The sequence below is a fragment of the Haliotis rufescens genome, unplaced genomic scaffold (assembly GCF_023055435.1).
Source record: "Haliotis rufescens isolate VD_foot unplaced genomic scaffold, xgHalRufe1.0.p SCAF_109, whole genome shotgun sequence".
Taxonomy (NCBI): domain Eukaryota; kingdom Metazoa; phylum Mollusca; class Gastropoda; order Lepetellida; family Haliotidae; genus Haliotis; species Haliotis rufescens.
The window spans coordinates 206,756-228,932 of NW_025963790.1; positions in this window are offsets into that span (position 1 = coordinate 206,756).

Here is a 22,177-nt window from a genome sequence, read left to right on the forward strand (position 1 = left end):
TAATAACAGAAATTGCCGTAATTAGGAGATAAACGCACTGTGTTTGAAAATAAGATTAATGTGAGACCAAAATGATAGTCTCTACATTTCATTTGAAACCGAACGCGTATCTCCATTCTACGATGGCCGATTTAAAATTGAACTTGAACTTGAACTTGAACTCCGTTGCACACAGGACAGTGGGTAATGGCACGAGAACAGAGTTGAACTCGTCTGTGAAGAGGTGAGGTGAAATTGGGTTTAACGTCGCGTCCAAGATTATTGCACTTATATAGCGACGTGCATGCACGTGTATGTGTGTGTGTGGCTGCTTGTACTAGTCCGGACTGATGCCGATTTATAGTGCTAGCTCACTGAGATACCATGCCGCAGTTTAACATGAATACCCCACTCAGACACAGTATACTGACTCCGAGCCGACCAGTCCTTGTTTTAGCCCCTTAATGCCGAGCGCCAGACAGGGTAACAACAAGTACAATCTTTTAACGTCTTTTTGTATGACGCGGCCCGGGATCGAACCCTGGACCTTCCGCTCTCCGGGCGGACGCTCTACCACAAGACCACGGAGGCGGTCGTCTGTGAAGAGGGTGATGGGTGTCTTTCATTGTATTTTTAACATTGTAACGTGAGAAAATATTCGTCAAAAGACAACAAACAACTATTCGTTGAATGAAACCACTGCGTTACATTGTAACAACTTGGTTACACCCCCCCCCCCCCCCCCCCCCCCCCCGCCTTCCACACACAGAAACTGTTTGGCGTGCCCTAGTACTGAACCCTCTGCCACCAGTACATGGAACGGCATCTCTTTCTTGATTTCTGGGAAAGGTTAAATAATTTGCGCAGTGAAGCGGTCATAACATCACACGCATGTTTCAGTCCAAATTGACTATATCTAATTTTATTTATTGTACAACCCAATTCAAATATTTCACGCAGTCATGGTTGACCATTATATCATAATGAAATAGATCAGTGGAGACATGAAGATAATATCCAAATTGAAACCCACACCCTTGTGAGTTTGTATTTTTAACCGTTAACCATACCTCTATCTTCCTAACAGTAATAAATATTTCTCCTGTAGACTGACACTTAGATTATTCATCTCGCTACACGGAATGTGGGTCAACATCTCCCGCACAGGGACATGCTGTAGGCCTGTTCCCGACCCTCCCTCCCGACAGACCGCTTCGCTGAAATTAGGGCTGGGACGAGTTCAAATTTACTACCCGGGTACCCACCCCGCTATTACCCGACTCTACCCGGGTATCCGCTACAGGTATCAAGTTTTTAATTTACAAAATTGATTGGAAATAGTTTGTGCGTAGCGTAGCCCTGGTAAAATGTATTTAAATATATGAATAAAACTTCGATGCATATACTGAAGTTGACTGAACTGTTAATTTTATTCAAACCTATACAGGTCAGAAGTAATGGTGCTTAGTAAGAAAGAAATGTGAACATTAGTGACTTGTACTATAACCATAGAGTTCTAAATATTTTTAAGGGTAGTCCTGTGGGTACCCGGGTCCTACTCAGTACCGACCCGACCCGAGTGCCCGAGTTACCTGTCCCAGCCCTAACGGAAATGGTTCAATGTTTCACCGCAGCAAAATTCTGTACACAGGGGATGGTAACACAAAAATAGCAGCTATAAGATATATGGTCACACCCAGTGTCAGTATACAGTAAAAAGAGGCCAACTCAATCAATTCGTTCGAGGACGAATTCAACCATGTCCACTGTAAATACCCTTATAAAACTATGCACTCATTGCATGCCACTACATTAACTACACGAAGAGACATACATGTAGAAAAACGAAGCCCTACGTTTAGAGCTAGCGTCTTCAGAAGCTCAAAATATCGATTCCGAGCCAAAATCCCAAGGGATTTGTACTGCTGTCTTGGCACTTGTTTTATCCCTCTTGCAATACGGTCTTATAGATGTTGTTTTGTCACTGAATCCATGTATAGATCGAAATATGAAATAGCTGGGGTGGTCTCGCTTGGTTGTGGCATCGTATCCCTATTGCGTGGGTCGATGCTCATGATATCAATCACTGGATTGGTGAGTTTGCCTTTAAACAACAAACCGAACCTGAAGGTTTAACTTTTGATCCGCAAGACGGGGAGCACAACTGTCTTCACAGAGATGCCTACTTCTTGCCTAAATGTCCTATCCCAGAACTGGACCTGGATCCTATGTAAGGAAGTCCAGAATGTCACATGTTTTCTCAGAAAAGTTCAAGTGACATTTGTTAAGAGTTCTTTTGCAAATTGTCCTGATAATTAGGTGTCTCATTTAAGGATTGACAGTGTATGTTTTTCGGTTCATTGAGGTATGACTCGAAAAACCGATGTGCAAACTGTATGAATCCGCGTAATGCCTGATAACTGTAAAACACAGTTGGAAAAATGCTAGAAATAAAACCCGAAGACATGAAAGTTGAACCGGGGCGGGCGGAAAAAAACAGGCGAGCGAGCCTGGACGTTTGCTGTTTCATTCATTCTCCGTCTTCGGTTTCAAAGGGAAGTTTGGACAATGAACATGCATGAAAGTCGCTTTATGTCCTGTGCATGACGATACATGTGAGCAGAAAGGGAATTCCCTCGATTGTAATATTGGGATTCCCCGACATTCCGCAGCAAAAAATGTAGTGCGCCTCGGTTGGCGTGACTTATTTTTTTACATTCATTGGGAAATGAATGCAATAAGTCGTGACCAATTCAGCTAATCAAAATGCAGTAATTTTAATTAACACAACGAAAATTTAATTATTAATGTGAAACACAAAGTTCAGTGACAAACGCACCATGGAGTAATAATTTGTTTTCTAATGTTTGTGGAGTGCGACAGTGGTTTACAGTGTGGAAAACTAAATTCTTTTGACAGCATGGAACTTGTTTATTTTGCAGTTTTCAAAAATGCGAAAATCATTTGAGATTTCGACAATCAACAGGTATTAATTCAACTTGTCTCGCATTGTCTCGGTGAATATTATGAACGTCCTGTTTTTATTGTATATAGGATTATAGTAATTCTTTGAGAGAGTTTTGATGGTATGTTGATGCAACAGATCTCTCTTTGAATGGAATTTTATGGAGTTTTGGAATCATATTCAATTGAGAAATGAACATGCGCGACTTCAAGTGGATTCAGCTGAAGCAAAACTTATTATTGATTTCTCAACATACTTGTGACCTTGGCTTTACAGCCTTGGTACATTGATGTGGCAACTATCAACACAGATGTCTTAAGGACCGCCTCCGTGGTCTAGTGGTAGAGCATCCGCCCGGCGAACGGAACGTCCGGGGTTCGATCCTGGCTGCATCGTACTAAAAGATGGTACTTGTTGTTACCCTGTCTGGTGTTCGGCATTAAGTGGCTAAAACAAGGACGGGTCGGCTCGGAGTATACTGTGTCTGAGTGGGGTAATCATTTTAAACTGTGGCATGATATCTCAGTGTGCTAGCGCTATAAATCAGCATCAGTCAGGAGTGGTACAAGCAGCCCCACACACACCTGCATGCACGTGGCTATGACGCGACATTAAACGTCATTTCACCTCACCAAAGATAATGGGTACACACATTCAACCTCCAGGTCTTGCCGCTTTCGTGTTGCTGTGTAGGATGACCTGTGTTGGTCAGTATTATCTGTGTAGGTCAGTATCACCTGTATAGGTCAGTAGCACCTGTGAAGGTCAGTATCTTGGATTGGCTAAACATTCCATGGTACTGCGTTTTAAATCTTAGTGTACCTTGATCAAAATGTACATATAGTCAGAGTGGAATTCAGGCAGACATGCTTCAATAAATAAATGTGCAATTTGTTCCAAATTCAATTTCCCACTGTCGAAGTTAACAATTTATTTACGCTAAACAGCAAATTGTATATCTCCTGGATAGTGTATATGTGTTGATGACCGAGTGTTAACTTTGTTATGTGAATGACTGCGTCCTAATTTTTGAATAAACAATATTCAACAGATATGATGGAAGGCTACACGTGTGTGTTTAAGCATCATGTGCTGATGATCGAATGTTACACGCTTTGTATGAGTTATCTGATGCGTTCGTAAGTATTGGAGAAAACACGCTTGCCCTCTTGGTTTTTCCCTCTCCCCAGGGCATGCTCTGTCTACCAAAACTGAGGGAAAGTGTTTTTCCATACTTATAAACCGTCTAAATTGATTAAATATTATAACGAGCATCTATAAATGAGGCCCTTTATTATAGCGCTTCCTTGAAGACGTGATATCATAACTTGCACGTGAAATTCGCTGACTTGCCAGGCTTTCAAGAGCACTTGGATGTGTCAAAAACAAAACACAACTAAAATACTTACTTTTAAATGAAAGTGAAATCTTCGGTTTCTAAATGTTTGTGTTGCAATATTCCACTTCTTTCAAACTTTTAAAGTTTTTTTTTGGCTTTACAAGATTTGCGACTTTAACAATCCAACTGTTACATAGAGGTACTTGTGACGTAACGGCTAGCAGTTACTGCACGTGCAAATTGCACAGTATTGATAAGCACTTGTTTGAAACCTCGCTGTCCCTTCACCAGAGACTCAGAAGTGATGTCGCTTTTAAATGTCCACACGGAACTGTACACATGACATTCAATTTTAATTGAATTACAATTTTGAATTGTTACTTGTTGTCATATTTTCAGTTACTTCAGTTACTTCAGTTACCTCATAATAGGTTTTAATGCCTATAGACAGAACTCTCTTACTTAATAGAGATCCCAATGAATAGGTTAATAAATGTGAGAAATGAATGTTACTCGAGGTCTATCGGGCGCTAAGATTCCTGATGCGAATAAAAATAATCGCTCGATCGTGGGCGAACTTGAGACATTTTTTAACTGCTGAATCAATATATGCACAAACCATTCAGGTGGACAGTTCATGTGCGGTGAGGCCATGATCCCTCAGTGAAGCAGTTAAATGATATAGAAAATGCTAACGTGGGGACATGGTAGCCAGATGGTTCAGGGCGCCTCACTTTCCGTTGTAGAGCTAGGACCTGAAGATAATGAGTGCGGATTCGCCCCGACTGTAGAAGTGGTTTGTCAGCCACATACTCTTGCTCCTGATATGCACCAGAGTGGTAAACGTCTGCGAACTGCTTCACTTGTATTTCCCAAATTGAGCTAAACGCATTGTTGAAATGTCTCAAATGGGTGCTAAAGTCATGCCACCTCCTCCTGTGGCACACTAGGAAAACAGGGGGTTGACCTAGTAAACATGATATGTTAGGTTGCAGGTTCGACTCACGTCAGGGAATTATTGTGTGACAAAATGTGTGACTGGTAACCAAAGATCAATATTAGATGCATACTTAAGGGCTGCATATGCCATTCAACCGCAAACCACAATGTGTTTGGTGTCAGCTAAAGTGTGATCAGCAGGGCAAGGTCGACAGCGTTCCACCACACAGAGGGAAGACAGGTTTCACATAATGGCAGCATGACATCATCACTTTAACTGCTCCCAGGATTTATGTTAAATGGATTATATCGGGTTGTATCAGGATTTATACGTTATGGACAATATCGGGTGGTATCAAGATTTATATGCTATGGACTATATCAGGGGTCGTATCAGGATTTCTACGTTATGGACTATATCCGGGGTTGAATCAGGATTTATGTTATGGACTTTTTCAGGGTTTGTGTAGGGATTTATACGTAATGAACTATACCAGGGGTTGTGCCAGTATTTTTACGTTATGTACTATATCAAAGGTTGTTTCTGGATTTAAATGTTATGGACTATATCAGAGGTTGTAACAGGATTTATACGTTATGGACTATATCGGGGGGGGGGGGGGGGGGGGGGGGGGCATGTTTTTGTCAGGATGTTTGCGTTATGGACTATATCAGGGGTTGTATCAGGTTTTATATGTTAAGAAATATATAAGGGTTTACATGTTATGGACTAAATCAGCGGTTGTGTCAGGATTTAAACGTTATGGATTTTATCAGAGGTTGTATCAGGATTTATACATTATGGACCATATCAGGGATTGTGTCCGGATTTCTTTGTTATGGACTATATCAGAGCTTGTGCCAGGACTCATAAGTTATGGACTATATCAGAGGTTGTGCCAGGACTCATAAGTTATGGACTATATCAGAGGTTGTGCCAGGATTCATAAGTTATGGACTATATCAGGGGTTGTGTCAGGATTCATTCATGTAGAGAGTTTTGAATATTCGTTTACTTAAATAGCCTGCGGCGGCGCATTTAATACCAAGCGCTAGTTTACAAAAAGCACGTTTTTATACTTCGTTTTTTCCCGTTATTCAAGTGGCTAAAATGGTTATAAATGGGAACTCATATACATATATTAGCTGAGTGCATAGTTGTGTTATTATAGGTTCGTGTATTGAGTCCAGTTTTTATATTCATTTAAGGCAGTCATTGCAGGTTTGGGACAATGTATTATTACGGCTGACAGCCTTGAAAATAAAACCGAGACGAGTGACCGTGCATGTTTGCGGCATTATAGCTTGTGGGAATGCGGCCTCGAAAAGTAGTTAGACCTAGAATATGCATGAATGTACGTCAAAACACCTGTGTTAGCACTGACTTGTTTTCGTGTTGAAAAGGAATACAGCGACTGAATGATATGCAAGGCGCTCCGAGAAGCTATTTTTTACGTCTGGGAATGTACTTTCTGTATCAATAATTTAGCTTGACTGTCTCATGCTACAAAGTATCGCCTATTGTTTAATGAAATTCAGGATTGGTACTCCATGTATTGTGTTAATGTTTGCATGCAGGAGGGATGAACGTAACAAACAGTGTGCAAAGTGCGTAAATCTTTACAGCGTGCACATCGGATTTTATGTTTATAACAGGAATAAATGGCTCGTGGTCTTTGTTTGTCGTACATTAAAACACTGCTGGGAGAATAAATAAACCATTAGACTAAATACTTTTAAGCTTATACATTTTATCACTATCCTTAAAGAGGCTGTACATAATGTGTATAATGTTGATACCTGCTGCATGCCTGCGAATTGCGGCGCCTTAGACGACTAGGCCACCCGTCCCCCTTTAAGGTTGATGATACTGGCATGGTGATGAGCACAGATAGTGCTGTGTGGACACCAGGGTACAAATCTGCATTTGTAACTCTCAGTGTCTCAAATAACCCTGCAGGCTAATTTGTATCTGATCTTCTATCTCGCCACTTCCGTCATGAAACGGATTTTGTATCCTTCACTGCCCTCAGATATCTAATGTACGTATTGAACATAGTACAGTAGTATCATTGGCGAGGTTTGTCAAATTGCTGAGCACTAGGAAGCTTGTACAGAATCTGTCTTCATTTTGAACAACTGGGTTGGAAATCTCTGCAGTCAAGTGATCGACAAGTAGAATGAAACTCTCAAATAATCTGACAGTGTTCAGCAGGATGGTTTGTCCTGTGCCGAACATTCCTTCGTGGAATACTTGGCAAAATGTCAAACTGGCTAGAGATATTTCTTTAAACATGTTCTCCTTCATAGATATCTGAATTTGCATTCCTCCATTGACTAGAGTTTGTACTGATGTTCAAGCTCACACTTGTCCAGAAATGCTAAAGGTTGTTTACAGTCTCTTTCAATCATATGTTTCCTTTTATACTGTTGGGACCTGGACAATTTCAATGGACACACTATCTATTGGACACACCTGAAGGCAAGTTTCCTTCTTGTACATTTAACAATTTTGTGGATAGCAATTGAACCCTTTTCGTTAAATTTAGATTTTGTTAAAGTAAGGATTTGGCCTTCCTAACATAAGATTTGTACGTGTGTAGATAATACACGCTTTTTAACAATTTTGATTTTAATGTTTTTATGTTGGGTTCAGACACAAACACTTTGACGGAATATTATTCCTTCTGCCATGTACCTAACAGAGCCGTATACTGCTTCCCACCCTTTCTGTCTGGCTGCATCATGTTTTGAGACAAGCTTGTTCAAATATGAAGCCATTGTAGATGAAATTTTGCCATACTCAACAATACTGCAGTCAATTTGATTTTGTCTGCACAGAACAGTTATTACTTCATTACATAGATCTTGTGAAAATGTGTTTTTCACCGGTGTTAATCTCTTAAATTCTTGAAATAGTAGTCAGTTTTGATACACTTACATTAAATACATCTGCTATGCCAGTCATTCCTGATCTCCTAGTTATGATCTTAAGTGGCATGATTGAGAAGTATGTAACACAATAGAACAGAGACAAAATGGCTGGGCAATTCATAACTAAACTATATAATACAGATGCATCGATTACATTCAAAGATTTCTTGAAACACTATGACCTGAAACAATCTTCCTTCAATGGCAAATTATGGTAATACAAGAATTCAAACTTATTTTACCAACAGTATCAAACGTTTGTTCCCAATGTGTTAAATGTGGGCAGGTTTCAACACGCTACAGTGATATGCGAGTGAGTAGAAAATATGCTTTTTTGAGTTAAGATTCACAATCAGCTAAGGCCAGGGACATTGATACATGTTCATTCAGGTAGTTGTTCAGTATGCACCTTAAGAGACACAGATCATCCCTGTTATCCATTTCCTTGGCAAATCTGAGGAAAAACTTGAATCCTCTATGAACAAGCTTGACCTCATTGTTCAGGGTGCACTCCTGACGCACCCGTCTCTCATAGTAACCAAACAAAACTGTTTCCCTATTGACATAAGCAAAATGATTTGCTTTGTTAACAATTTTGTACCACCAATCGTTTCCAAATAAGATGTCTGATCCATGAACATCATTGAACCTGAACTCCTGTCTTACATAACTGGACCTTGGTGAAACATTTCGGCCAATATTAGTGAGTGAGGTGGTCACATCTGGAGATGCTATTGGTATCCGAATTACAACCTTTGAATCTACCCCTCTGGAAACAGTGAGATTGTCCTTCACAATGGACAAGACATTAAAATGAAAAACATATTTTGGGTCACTGCTGATAACGGATGACCGTGTTTCAGTGGCAGATGCCTTCACCCACTGGTCATACTTTATGGAAAACCCTTTGTAGTGAACTTTAACCACATCAGTTCCATCTCCATCAGTTTTAGAATCAACAATCTTTATATAAAAAATTGAGAACTTTTCCATCCTTTCTCCTTGGTTCGGCAGCTTAAATGATGGCCCAGAGTGGAGTCTAGAGTTATCTAGTTTCTGCCTCAACGTTGGTGACATTCTGGCTGACAAAGGGAAACCATCATTATATAAACGATTTGAAAAGCATTTGAATTTTATGTACAGTAAACTACGGTTACCACGAACTCAAAGGGACCACTAATTTTATTTTTTTAGTACCATAGTTCGTTATAAGCATATATACAGCAACATATAAAACAAATGGCCGGGACTAAAAAATAAGTTCATTAATTATATCAGTCAGTTCGTTATAAGCGTGTAAATAAAGCTTTGCATTTATCTAATTGAACCTTGATATGTTATGTATATATATATATATATATACAGAAATGTGATAAAAATGAACTAAATATAACCAAATGTTATGAAAGCTGTAAATAATTCTCGACCCTCCTTTCACTTGACGTTGCCGCGTGTCCTGGATCCCCAACGATGCTCGTCGAAAAGTATGTTCACTGGATGTTGACTGGGTAATCAAATTCAAAATTGAAATACGGCGGGCATTTCACATCGATCGCGGTGATGTTTTCAAAGAGTTCTCAATGTCCACGGGAAAAGATAACTACGGTGAAACTAGCTATCTGGGTGATCAAGAAACCAATTGTACGAGTGCTTCCTGAAACCCTGTATGGGCCATTTCAAACAGCATGCAGAAATTTGCTTTAGATATAGGTTCTCTATATCAAAGTACGACCAAAATACAACTTTATTTTAACAAAAGTCAACCCTGATATATATTATTCAGTTGTAGTGAGTGAGTGAGTTAAAATTTTAAGTCCCATCGGCAATATTTCAGCCATATCGTGACTATCAAAGGTTAAACACATTGGGACTCACATAAAAACCTGCCAAAGAGGGACAGTAAAATAACTAGACTTATCACAGAAATATATTTAAAACTATTATGTAATCATAAACTCAATAGCACTATACATAACATTACATTATAAAAACGGACTATAGATTTGAAGGTAGATCACCATACAAGGGACCATGGGGACTTACAGTACTTTAGCTTCCTGCATGGACCCCAGCCGGATTTACATCATCCCTTCAGGTGTTGGCGATTATTGACAAATTTAGCCAAATTAAAAGAACACATATTCTACGATTAAAACTGTAGTTGGAACAACGTACTTTGAATAACATGGACTTACGATACCCTCCCAGGGGGACAATAATTTTACACTACTTTAACCCCCTTTGAGGGTACAGCCACGATCATTTACAGATATTGATTTATTCCACCAATGCTACTAAGTCATTTATTTTATACAAAGCAAATTAACAAAATTGCTTCAACAACTCTATTTCTTTTAAAAAGCCAATAATTAAATGAGAACTAATAGTGTTAAAAAGATCCTTCATAGATTGAACCTTAAAATATTTATCCCTTGTGATGGAAAAATCAACACAGGCAAGCAGGACATACTTGGCCGTGATTCATTCATCACAAGGGATGCAGAACGGAGGATCCTCACCTTTCAAAAAATATTCATTGGTGTAACGCGAATGGCCAATACGACATCGTCGTAAAATGACCTCTTCACGTGTGGACTGACAACCCATGTAGGTGCAACCGATATTTGGTTTATTGTCATGTAATTCATTGATATCTACTTGGGTGTACCACTTCTTTTGCATCAGATCTCGTATGTATGATCATATCACATGCCTGTAATCAGTGTATGGAATAAGAAGTGGTGTCACAGATTTGTTGAGTGCTGCTTTAGCGGCATCATCGGCCATTGTGTTACCCATGATGCGAAGACGGACTTGCAAGATATTATGATCTTCATCGAAACACAACATCATCTCTTAGAGACAGCAGAGCAGCGTTTTACTTTGGGCCGGTCGTCCACGTCATTAAGATAACCATATTCGGTTGGTCCATCTGCGGATTCGACATCAAACTGCCACATTTACAGGTCGGACAGTTCCTAGGTTGAGACGAATTAATGGCAGAACCGTGCTCAACATAATCGAGACATTACCAGGCAAACCAGCTATTGATATTGTAAGCAACAATCCACGCGGTCGAGGTACGATGGCACCAGTCAACCACGTTACCAAGTCTAACCACCCCATCCATTATGTCACCCCTTACGACAATCGGAGGCCACATAGGAATTCCTACGGGGTGGGAATATCAACATGGTCTCACTATGTTGCTAGTATATGTTCTGAAATACTTCTATACATGTCTTGTGGCATTCCATCATAATTTTGTTGTCCGTGAAAGGATAGATTGAGTCATGAAATAAATGATGTCTTAACATGTGTTTCAAACATTGAAAGGACAATGTCAAATTTGTCACGCTTAACTGAATAATGTCTCTGAAAGTCATTGTTCAAGTTACTTAAGTCCGAAAACCACCTTCGTCTTGTTAGTTTTCTTCATCTTATATTATCTAATACTTATTTATAGAAATAATAACTGGCAAAAAAAATGAATAGCTGAGAATGAATTAGTTGAATGGCTTGCTGAATATACTTTTGTACAAAAGAATATAAGAATATACTTGAATATATATATCAGAGAGGGTCAATACTTTTACAACAGGAATGAGTAAGCGATGCTGTAACGCCATCAATTTTATGGTTAGACGCGGATAGACTAAGAGTTATTGTCTTGTTTGGAGTAGGTCTCGTGTTCATACGCCCCTTCGAGAGGGGCTTGAGTCTAAATTTTGGCTTGTCCCGGAATTGGACGAGCTGTTCACGAATGCGCCAGGCACGCCTTGGTGACGACAGCATCTGAGGTTCGGAAGACAAGACATACTGTTCACAGCTCTGATGGTTGTGGAAGGGTATATATGTGTCCGGGAGAACAATTTAGCGACGCTTGACATTACTCGACGTCGTCAGTTTGGGGTAGAAGTGTAATTGTATTTGGTGGCATCACAACTCATGGGAGAACACAACTCAATATTCTTAATTGCCATCTTAATGGCGTATGCTACCGGGACGATAGCGTTCGAGATCATGTTCTCCATGAAAATGAAGGGACATAAGGTCAGATTGTAGCAAAATAATTCCCGCCTGTACAGATATTGTTTGGCAACATAATATTCATGTACTGCCATGGCCGGCTGTTTCTCCATGCAGTGTTCATGTTTGCACTATAACTTGCGGCTATCTGGTGCTTGATATTTTACTTGCACTTCAATCATTCTCTGCCCATCGAACATGTACACAGACATATTCACAGCCGTGTCCACTTAGACTTGGATCCAAAACGGTTTCTTCCATAATCCAAGATAATAGCTTAACTGAAACAGCTGAGGGCCAAATTATTTCAACAGGTTTTGATTTAGTCCAAGAACCAAAACAGAAGATGTCAAGCTTCATCATCTCAGCAGATTATTTGTTTTAACAGTGGTCCCTCCAGTCGATCAATTCTGGAGATTTTAGAGCTGTATGATTATATTTCTACTGTTCACTTAAACATTGACTAATGTTGATTGCCTAGCCCTGTTTGCATGGCAGGTATCCCAAGGGTCGATGCTGCAGCCAAAGCAGCTCTTAACAAACCGTTATCCCCATTCCTGTTTTGACACCAAATTGTATGTTAAGCAGCCGTTACTATTATGAGGTCTTACAACCGTCCCAAACTTTACATGCATATTCAAAATGTGCTCTAATAAACATTACATAAATCTCATTCAACACACTGTGAGAGCATAAACTTTAATAATGGAATATAATGTTAATAATGGAATCAATATGACATGACCACTTCCACGATGACGACAATATAACACCCAGGTGTTTGTGTGTTTTACCATGTTCAGTGTTTTCATTATCCAAAAATAATTTCAAAGTTCTCTGCGTTTTTTTTGTGGAAACAAGAATTGATTGTTTTGCTTGGATTATATGGGATTAGCCAGTCTTGAGCCCATTCATGAATTTATTTTAAATTGCTTTTCATAATAGTTTCAGCATATTAAGTGTTACTAGGCAATATCCTCAATATGTCATCGGCAAATAAGCTTGTTGAACTCAATTTATTATTTATATCATTGATTTACACTAGGAACAAGAGAGGGCCTAGTATCGATCCCTGTGGCACAACAGCTTTTAACCCTTCCGTATCTTACAATGTTCCATTTAAAAAGACATATTGTTTGCGAGCTGTTACATAATGAGTCAGCCACGCCACTAATTCATCGTTTACATGGCAATTTATATCTAAGCCCACTGTACAATTCTCTATCAAACGTTTTTTGAAATATCTCAGAATACTACACAATAGAACTCTTTGGTATCGACTGCTTTGCACACTTGATTATATAATTCCACCAGTTGGTCGAGTGACCGGCTTGGAAACCTGATTGGTGTTTGTACAGCAACGAATAGTCATGAAAATAATTGTGCAAGAGCTTGAACACAACTCTTTCGAATACTTCCCCGATACAGCTTATCAAAAATATTGGTCTATTATTTAAAGATAGTGTTGGATCAACTTTTTTGAAAAGTGGCATAACACGAGCTTATTTTCATTGGCCTGGATATGGATATGTAAGCGTTTTCAATGAGATATTTAATAATAGACATAAGACTTCACTTAAAGATGGTTTAGTATGTTTTAGATTTTTATGAATTATGCCATCAGTAACCTGCTTCTTTTCCGTATTGCTTTCCTTAATTCGGAATTAAACCAAGGTTTATCATTTGGTCGACTTCTAACTGTTTTCGACGGTACACACATTGTTATAAGATTGATCTATATCTTTAATTTGTTAAAGGGCAAGTTCACACGGAAATGAACCTATTTTTCTTGTACTTTTTCCACATTAAAAGTGTTAACATAGAAGTGTCATAGACAAAAATATAAAAATATCACAATTAATTAACATATTTTTCGCATTAAACGATTTATATTTTTCACATTTACCAAGTGTTCTATTTCCACAACAAAAACACCATGGCTTATGCCCCTTGCAATATGACGTCATTGGTGCCAATTGATAAACATTATGACGTCATCATGCTTATTTGGAGCCGCTTCACGTGGTGTAGGTCCAGGTGTGTGATTCTAGCGTCTCAGATGCCAGCCAGCATAGTGTTATGCTGAGTCACCACTGCGCCGGAGTGTGTCGTAGACCATGTTGTTTTACATAAAAACTGGTCCTTGATATCTTTTGCGTTGAGAATAGACAGGGACCCAGTTGAATTAGCACCAATTACGTCATAATCTAAGGGGGATAACTCAGGCCTATTTTGCTCGTAAAACGAAGGCCTCATAACGGCATATCATTTTAACACTATTGTGAGCTTCCTACTTTCACTGTGAGAAAAAATGAGTGTATATTTTCAAACACAGATACTAACTAATTCTAAAATTGCGTTTTGTTTAGAAAAAGAAAGAAAGTGATTTTTGCGTGTACACTTCCCCTTTAACGAGGTCAATCCAATCAGCTGATTGAATCAGGTGCTTTAATTTATCATATTCAACTCTTCCATAATACCATATCTCTAGAAACTGATGATTTGGTTGATAAATGTGTTTTCACTGATATACATGTACATGTATACGTGCCCCTATGATCACTAATCACATTATGAAAATCAGTCACTCCAGAATCACCAACAGAAACATCTTCACTTGTTAGTATCGGATCTAGTAAAGTACTCGTTGTTTTAGCAATCCGAGTAGGTTTATTTATCAAATTCTGTGTAACAAATCATTAACATGAAGTTTTCTCCCAGACAAATGATTTTCGTTAATATCTCCGACAATCACTAAATTACATGTAATATCGAACGCATTTTCAATACTGTCGTCTAGGCGATTCAAGAAGTTATTTTCATTATACTCTGGTCAGTACACAACGCACAAAATTAAGAATTTGTGGTAGAAATATTTGTATCCATATAGTTTCATCAAGAACATTTTCTCATACATTAAATCCTTTATATGCTAACGCTTCATGTACATACTCACAATATGAAGGTTCATAACCCCAATGATCTTACACAAAGTTAAAGTCAATTCTTATATTTTTTTATCACAATTTTCTTACCTCAAAGGATGTAGGCCAAGATCTATACACAATTTTATTTGGTACGTGTGACTTCATGTTTACAAGGACAGCCTTACATTAACCAGCTTTATCGCGGAATAAAATAGTTCCACAAAAAGAAAGGTGACATGAGCGTATGGATGCACAACTTTCTCTTCAGAAACATCTTACGCAACGCATGTATTCAAATAATATCACCACCAGATGAGAAAGGTCTGTCATGAACTCCCTCAGTAAGTCAGTCACAATGACAGGGCATGATGGTAGGCACAAAGGAACAGTATAACATGAGGTGAGACTATATACAACTAATGGACAGGATGGTGCTAATATACAGGTGTGATTCACAAAAATCACAGGGACGCCCCTAATCCTTTGACTTTTGTTTTGATGTGTTGCTTCATGTGAGCGGGGGATTAAAAGAAGTTGAACCAATTGTCGTGTTATGTTGTCTGTAGGATGGAAATCGCCATGCACACCCCAGAGAAAAACAAAAACAAAACAAGACCGACATCTGACCGCTTCCTGCATTCCTACACCATGTTCATGTCTGTGCCTGTCGATTCACCGTTAGAATTCAGCCAACACCTTTAGCACCTTCAAACTCGCCACTCACCGACATTTAACTTAGACGAACAACTGTCATCGTGGGCTACAATACACGATCGCCTTGTGGAACGAAACCTTACACCTCAAAGTTGACAAACACATCACCATACCCGATGACATGATTTGTGGCATGTTGTTGCAAGATCCTTCGCCGATATGACGTCAACCTAGCAACAAAGTGGCAGAGTCGTCGACTGTGTATGATAAGCTCGTCTAAGTGAGCTATCATTTTCACATGCCATCGCCACACACCCACCAAAACAAAACAAAACAAAGAACCCGACTCCCCTCCCGCCTTCCTCCCTTCCTGAATCCCTCCTTCTCCCTCTTCCCTCCCTCCTCCTCCTCCTCCCTCCTTCCTCCTCCGCCGTCGTCGTCACGTCTATTTTTAGAACAACAACAAAAAAAGATTTTTGACGCGCTTCTTTCAACCTTTGATCCGTTCACCTTTTACGACCGCTTCTCCGGGTTTTCTTTTTTTTCTTTTTCCCCTTTCCCTCCTCCTCCCCCCGGAAACGGAGGCAACGTCCTCTTGACGGTGCGCGCACCCCCGGAAACGGATCCGACGCCCTCTTGGAGGTGCGCACGGCACAGGAAACGGATGCGACGCCCTCTTGGAGGCGCACGCCACCAGAAACGGATGTGACGTCCTCTTGGAGCTGCGCACGTCACCGGAAACGGATCCGACGCCATCTTGGAGGTGCACGCCACCGGAAACGGATGCGATGCCATCTTGCATGCGCGCGCAACTCCCATTATGACCTGAAGTGACGTCATCAGAGGTCACGTGATCCTCTCGACCAATCAGAAGCCAGGAGCGGTCCTGTACTACTGCACACAACTACTAGTATCGTAGCAAGACTTTAGGAAAAAATACAAAAAACATACATTACAACGACTTGCTTAATTCATTATAAATTAATAAAGTTTCAACCTGCGTAACGCAGTTCACGCAAAACGGCAATGGTTTTTTCAGCATTTCTTTCTACTTAATTGTTCTAAAACTTATCAGGCACATTTATGTATGTACGTTTTCTGTATCTAGAAAATCCCCTCGTAAAATCCTGACTAATTCTGATCATAATGTCAGTGGACACGCCATTTTCTAAAAGTTGATCACCGGTTGTGATGTCATAGGTTTACATTGTTGTACGTATTTGGTAATTTCTTAGTTTCTGATGTTAAATGAATACATGTGACTCTCGTTGATCAACAATGATTTTTTTTTCTATTTATGGCATTGGAACTACTTTTGTATTTGTAAAAGTGAAGAATATACCCGTAATTGTGTCACTGCATTTCAGCGTTACCGGTGACGTAAATCGCATTAAAAGTGTATCACAGTAAACACTACATCCCTCAGACTTCAAAATACGAATTTATAAGAATGATATTCATATTGTGTTGGTTTACTGGAGTATGAACGGTTTGAACTGTGCAAGTTAAAATCTTGTTTGTTTGTTGTTTAACGCCGCACCCATCAATATTCCCGCTATATGACGGTGGTCCGTAAATAATCGAGTCTGGATCAGAAAATCCAGTGATTAATATCATGGGCATCGATCCGTGCACTTGGGAACGATGAAATGCATCAACGAAGTCAGAGAGCCTTTTACGACAAGCATAGTCGTCTTTTACGGCAAGCATGGGTTACTGAAGACCTATTCTACCCCGAATATTCACGGGCCAGTTATAATCTTGTGTTCAGGCAGTCACAAGCTCCTGCATTCAAAGGATTTTAACTTGCACAGTACAAAGCGTTCATACTCGAGTAAGCCAGCACAATATGGAAATCATTAGTAATATATAATGCACTCATTGAAAATATGACACAAGTCAAGGATTAATAATTAAACTTATACGCCAACATTAAAATACATTTCACATGTTGCTGACTATTTGGAAATGAAAACCGCTAATTTCAATATAGCTAATTGAGGTATTCAAAATGTACGTATTGGACTTTGTGGTAGGCAGATAGAGAAATATATTTAGATCTTTGCAGAAATGCTCACTCTTGTGCCCTAATAGCGGTTCCTGGACAAGGATAGTCAACTCACCACAAGAGGAGAGTTTGTTGGATTTCGCCATGTCAAAAGTGTGAAGGGTGTTGCAGTTTGTGATCTACTTGTAGGGTTCCATTTAGGCCTTAACTTGTGTATGGTTTGTGTGCAATGCTATGACGGGGAAAATGAGTGGAGAGCAAGAAGACTCAGAGAAATTATTCCAGATGAAAACAACATACATTACAAGGTACATGCAATGAACTTGGCTCAAATTCACAGCAGTGAATATATGTGTTCCGAACGTGATTGGAACTGTGCAAACTGTTGTGTTCACGTTGGACAATTCAGCTTAATGCCTTCTTGCTTTCTAGGACGAGTTGTAGGAAAATCATACCGAACCATAAGTCGCATTGAGGATAGTACTGTGTGTAATCGTTTGACGTTCTTTCTTAGAGACCCTTATTTCTCTCGACCCCACATTACCCTATGTTGATGTTCTTGATCATGTTACAACTGAATTATATATATCAGGGTTGTTTAAATTGACACCTGGTGGCCTTTGTTAAAATAAAGTTGTATTTTGGTCGTACTTTGATGCAGAGGATCTATATCTAAGGCAAATATCTGCATGTTGTTTGAAATGGCTTTAACAGGGTTTCAGGAAGCACTCGTAAAATGTATTTCTTTATCACCTAGAAAGGTGGTAACACCGAAGTGTTCTTTCCCCGTGGATATTGAGAGCTCTTTGAAAACATCACCGCGATCGGTGTGAAATGTTCGCCGTATTTCAATTTTGAATTTGACTTTCAGTCAACATCCAGTGAACATACCTTTCGACGAGCGTCGTGTGGGATCCAGCACACGCGGCAACGTCAAGTGAAAGGACGGCCGGGAATTATTATCAGCTTTCATAACATTTGGTTAGTTCATTTTTATCACATTTCTGTATATATATGTACAGAGCATATCAAGGTTTAATTAGATATATGCAAAGCTTTATTTACTGACTTTTGCGATGAAATATGACAAGATGAAATGTTGAGTCGAACGTGGGTTATTCCAAGGCGTAAGTGACGAAGGTTTAGACACGGGCGATACATCATAGTATACATAATTGAATAAAACCAAGTTATGTACTGGGCGAAAATAGGCCCCATTGGGGCCCGAGTTGGGCCTAAATCCAATACACAAATCCATATATTTGTGATCGTGACATATCTATGGTAAACCTAATGTTGTTCTCAAACTCTTTTCTAACTCCCAAAATTAAACAAAACAAATATAGTCCCAATTTCCATATCACCCATGTGAACGTATATATATATATGAGACAGAGAGAGAGAGACAGATGAGGTCAAGCTTGTTTATAGAGGATTCATGTTTTTCCACAGATTTGCCAAGGAAATGGGTAACAGGTATGATCTGTGTCTCTTAAGGTGCATACTGGACTATAATAATTTAACTAACAATAATTTGCCATCGAAGGGAGATTGATTTAGTACACAGTGTTTCAAGAAAGCTTTGAACGTAATCGATGTATCTGTATTATATAGCTTAGTTATGAATTGCCCACCCATTTTGTCTCTGTTCTATTTTGTTACATGCTTCTCAATCATGCCACTTAAGATCATACCTAGGAGATCAGGAAAGACTGGCATATCAGATGTATTTAATGTAAGTGTATCAAAACTGAAAGAATTTAGGAGATTAACAGACAAAATCAAACTGACTGCAGTATTGTTGAGTATGGCAAAATTCCATGTACAATGGCTTCATATTTGAAAAAGCTTGTTTCAAAACATGCTACAACCAGGCGGAAGGGTGGGAAGCAGTATAAGGCTCTGATAGGTACATGGGAGAAGGAACAATATTCCGTCAAAGTATTTGTGTCTGAACCCAACATAAAAAACATTAAAATAAAAATAGTTAAAAAGCGTGTTTAATCCACACAAGTACAAATCTTCTGTTAGGAAGACCAAATCCTTATTTTAACAAAATGTAAATCTAAGGTTGGTTGGTTGGTTTGTTGTTTGACCCCGCACTCAGCAATATTCCAGCTATATGACGGCGGTCTGTAAAATAATCGAGTCTGGACAAGAGAATCTAGTGATTAATATCATGAGCATCAGTCAACGCAATTGGGATCGATGTCATGCATCAACCAAGTCAGCGAGCCTAACCACCCGATCCCGTTAGTCGCCTTTTACGACAAGCATAGTAAATCTAAGGAAAAGGGTTCAACTGCTATCCACAAAATTGTTAAATGTACAACAAGGAAACTTGCCTTCAGGTGTGTCCAATAGACACTCATTGAAATTGTCCAGGTCCCAACAGTATAAAAGGAAACATATGATTGAAAGAGACTGTAAACAACCTTTAGCATTTTTGGACTGGTATGAACTTGAACCTAAATCAGTACAAGCTCTAGACAATGGAGAAAGGCAAATGCAGATATCTATGAAGGAGAACATGTTTAAAGAAATCTCTCTCTCTCACTGACTTTCCTGTGGTAGTTGGTGCACTAGAGGAATGGAAGGAAGATCAAGAGGAAACAACCTGACAACACCTAAATGCCATCTTGAGATTTGAGTTTATCATTTGGCTTCTCGTAGCAGAGCATTAGGCTCACCAATTATCTACAGACGACAGAAAATGATCTCACGAAGGCACTTACTGAAGCCGAAACGTGATGTGCAGACTTCGTGAAGAGAAGAAAGATGCTGCTGTTTTGACAGCACTGAAATAACTAGCCAGTTTGACATGTTGCCAAGTATTCCACGAAGGAATGTTCGGCAGAGGCACAGAACAAACCATCCTCCTGGACACTGTCAACTTATTGGAGAGTTTCATTCTACTTGTTGATCACTTGACTACAGAGATTTCCAAGACAGTTGTTCAAACTGAAGCCATATTCTGTACAAGCTTCCTAGTGCTCAGCAATTTGCCAAACCTCGCCAATGATTCTACTGTACTATGTTCAATACGTACAATAGATATCTGACGGCAGTGAAGGATACAAAATCCGTTTCATGACGGAAGTGGCGTGATGGAAGATCAGATACAATTTAGCCTGCAGGGTTATTTGAGACACTCAGCGTTACAAATGTAGATTTGTACCCTGGTATCCACACAACACTATCTGTGCTCATCACCGTGCCAGTATCACCAACCTTAAGGGGGCACAGGTGGCCTAGTCGTCTAAGGCGCCGCAATTCGCTGTGCAGAGTTGCGTCCGTTGGGTACGCCAGAAACTTTTGATTGTGGGTTCGAATCCCGGTTCGCCCCGATTATGTTTCAAGGTTTGTCAGCACCATACCCATACTCGTGGGCTTCACCGAAGTGGTAAACGTCTTTGACCTGCATCACTTTGGGATGTCCTCCCACATTAAGCTGACACACGGTGATAGAACTGGAATACCGTTAAAAGCGGCGTTAAACCCAACTAACTCACTCACTCACTCATCAGCTTTGAGTGAACGATCAGAGAGTTAAGACCTATCTCAGATCCCCAATGGCGGACTCCAGAATGTCTTCTCTAGCACTGCTTCAGCAGCGTAGACACATTCCTGTGATCAATGAGAAGGTCATCAAAGAGTTTGCTTGTTTGAAATAAAGACTGATTGACTGCATTTGAGATGACGATACACAACGGGGTTTTGACGTATCATGTATCGAATGACGTCACGACGTGACCTTCCTAAGCAGGAAACTGTTCTGACTCTGTCCCATCGCATCTTCCACAAACTTTATCTGACAAAAACATTTAAGGATTTTCCAAAGTTCCAGATTATTTAATGATATGTAAACCAATAGCCGACTACAAGAAATATACAACTGAAAAAGAATTTTGCAGTCTGTTTGTTTGGTTATATTTCTCACAAGATGTGTCAATAAATAACAGTTAATAGCTCTCTCGCTTCAACCGATGATCAGTTTCACATTTACACTATGGAAGTTGGTGCCTACACTACTATTTAATCCCAGCTCCCCCCCCCCCCCCCCCCCCCCCCAACCCACCCACCCAAACCCCCCCACCCCCACCCCCCACCCCCAAGCGTGGGTTACTGGAGACCAAGTCTGACCCTAGTCTGCACAAGACTTACAATCTGCGCTGGCCGAGAGCCGCTTCAGTATATTCTCTGCAGGAGAGGTCTCGATAAACAACAACTGAAAATCAAATATTGCTTGTTTGTTTGTTGTTTCACGCCGCACTCGAAAATCAAATATAGACAGCCGCCTTGTATAGTGGCATTACTTTTGACACGCACACAAGAACAAAAATAATGCAAACCCTCAATTTTAAGAGTCTGCAGCTCAGGAAAGTAATGAGAAAGCATAGTCT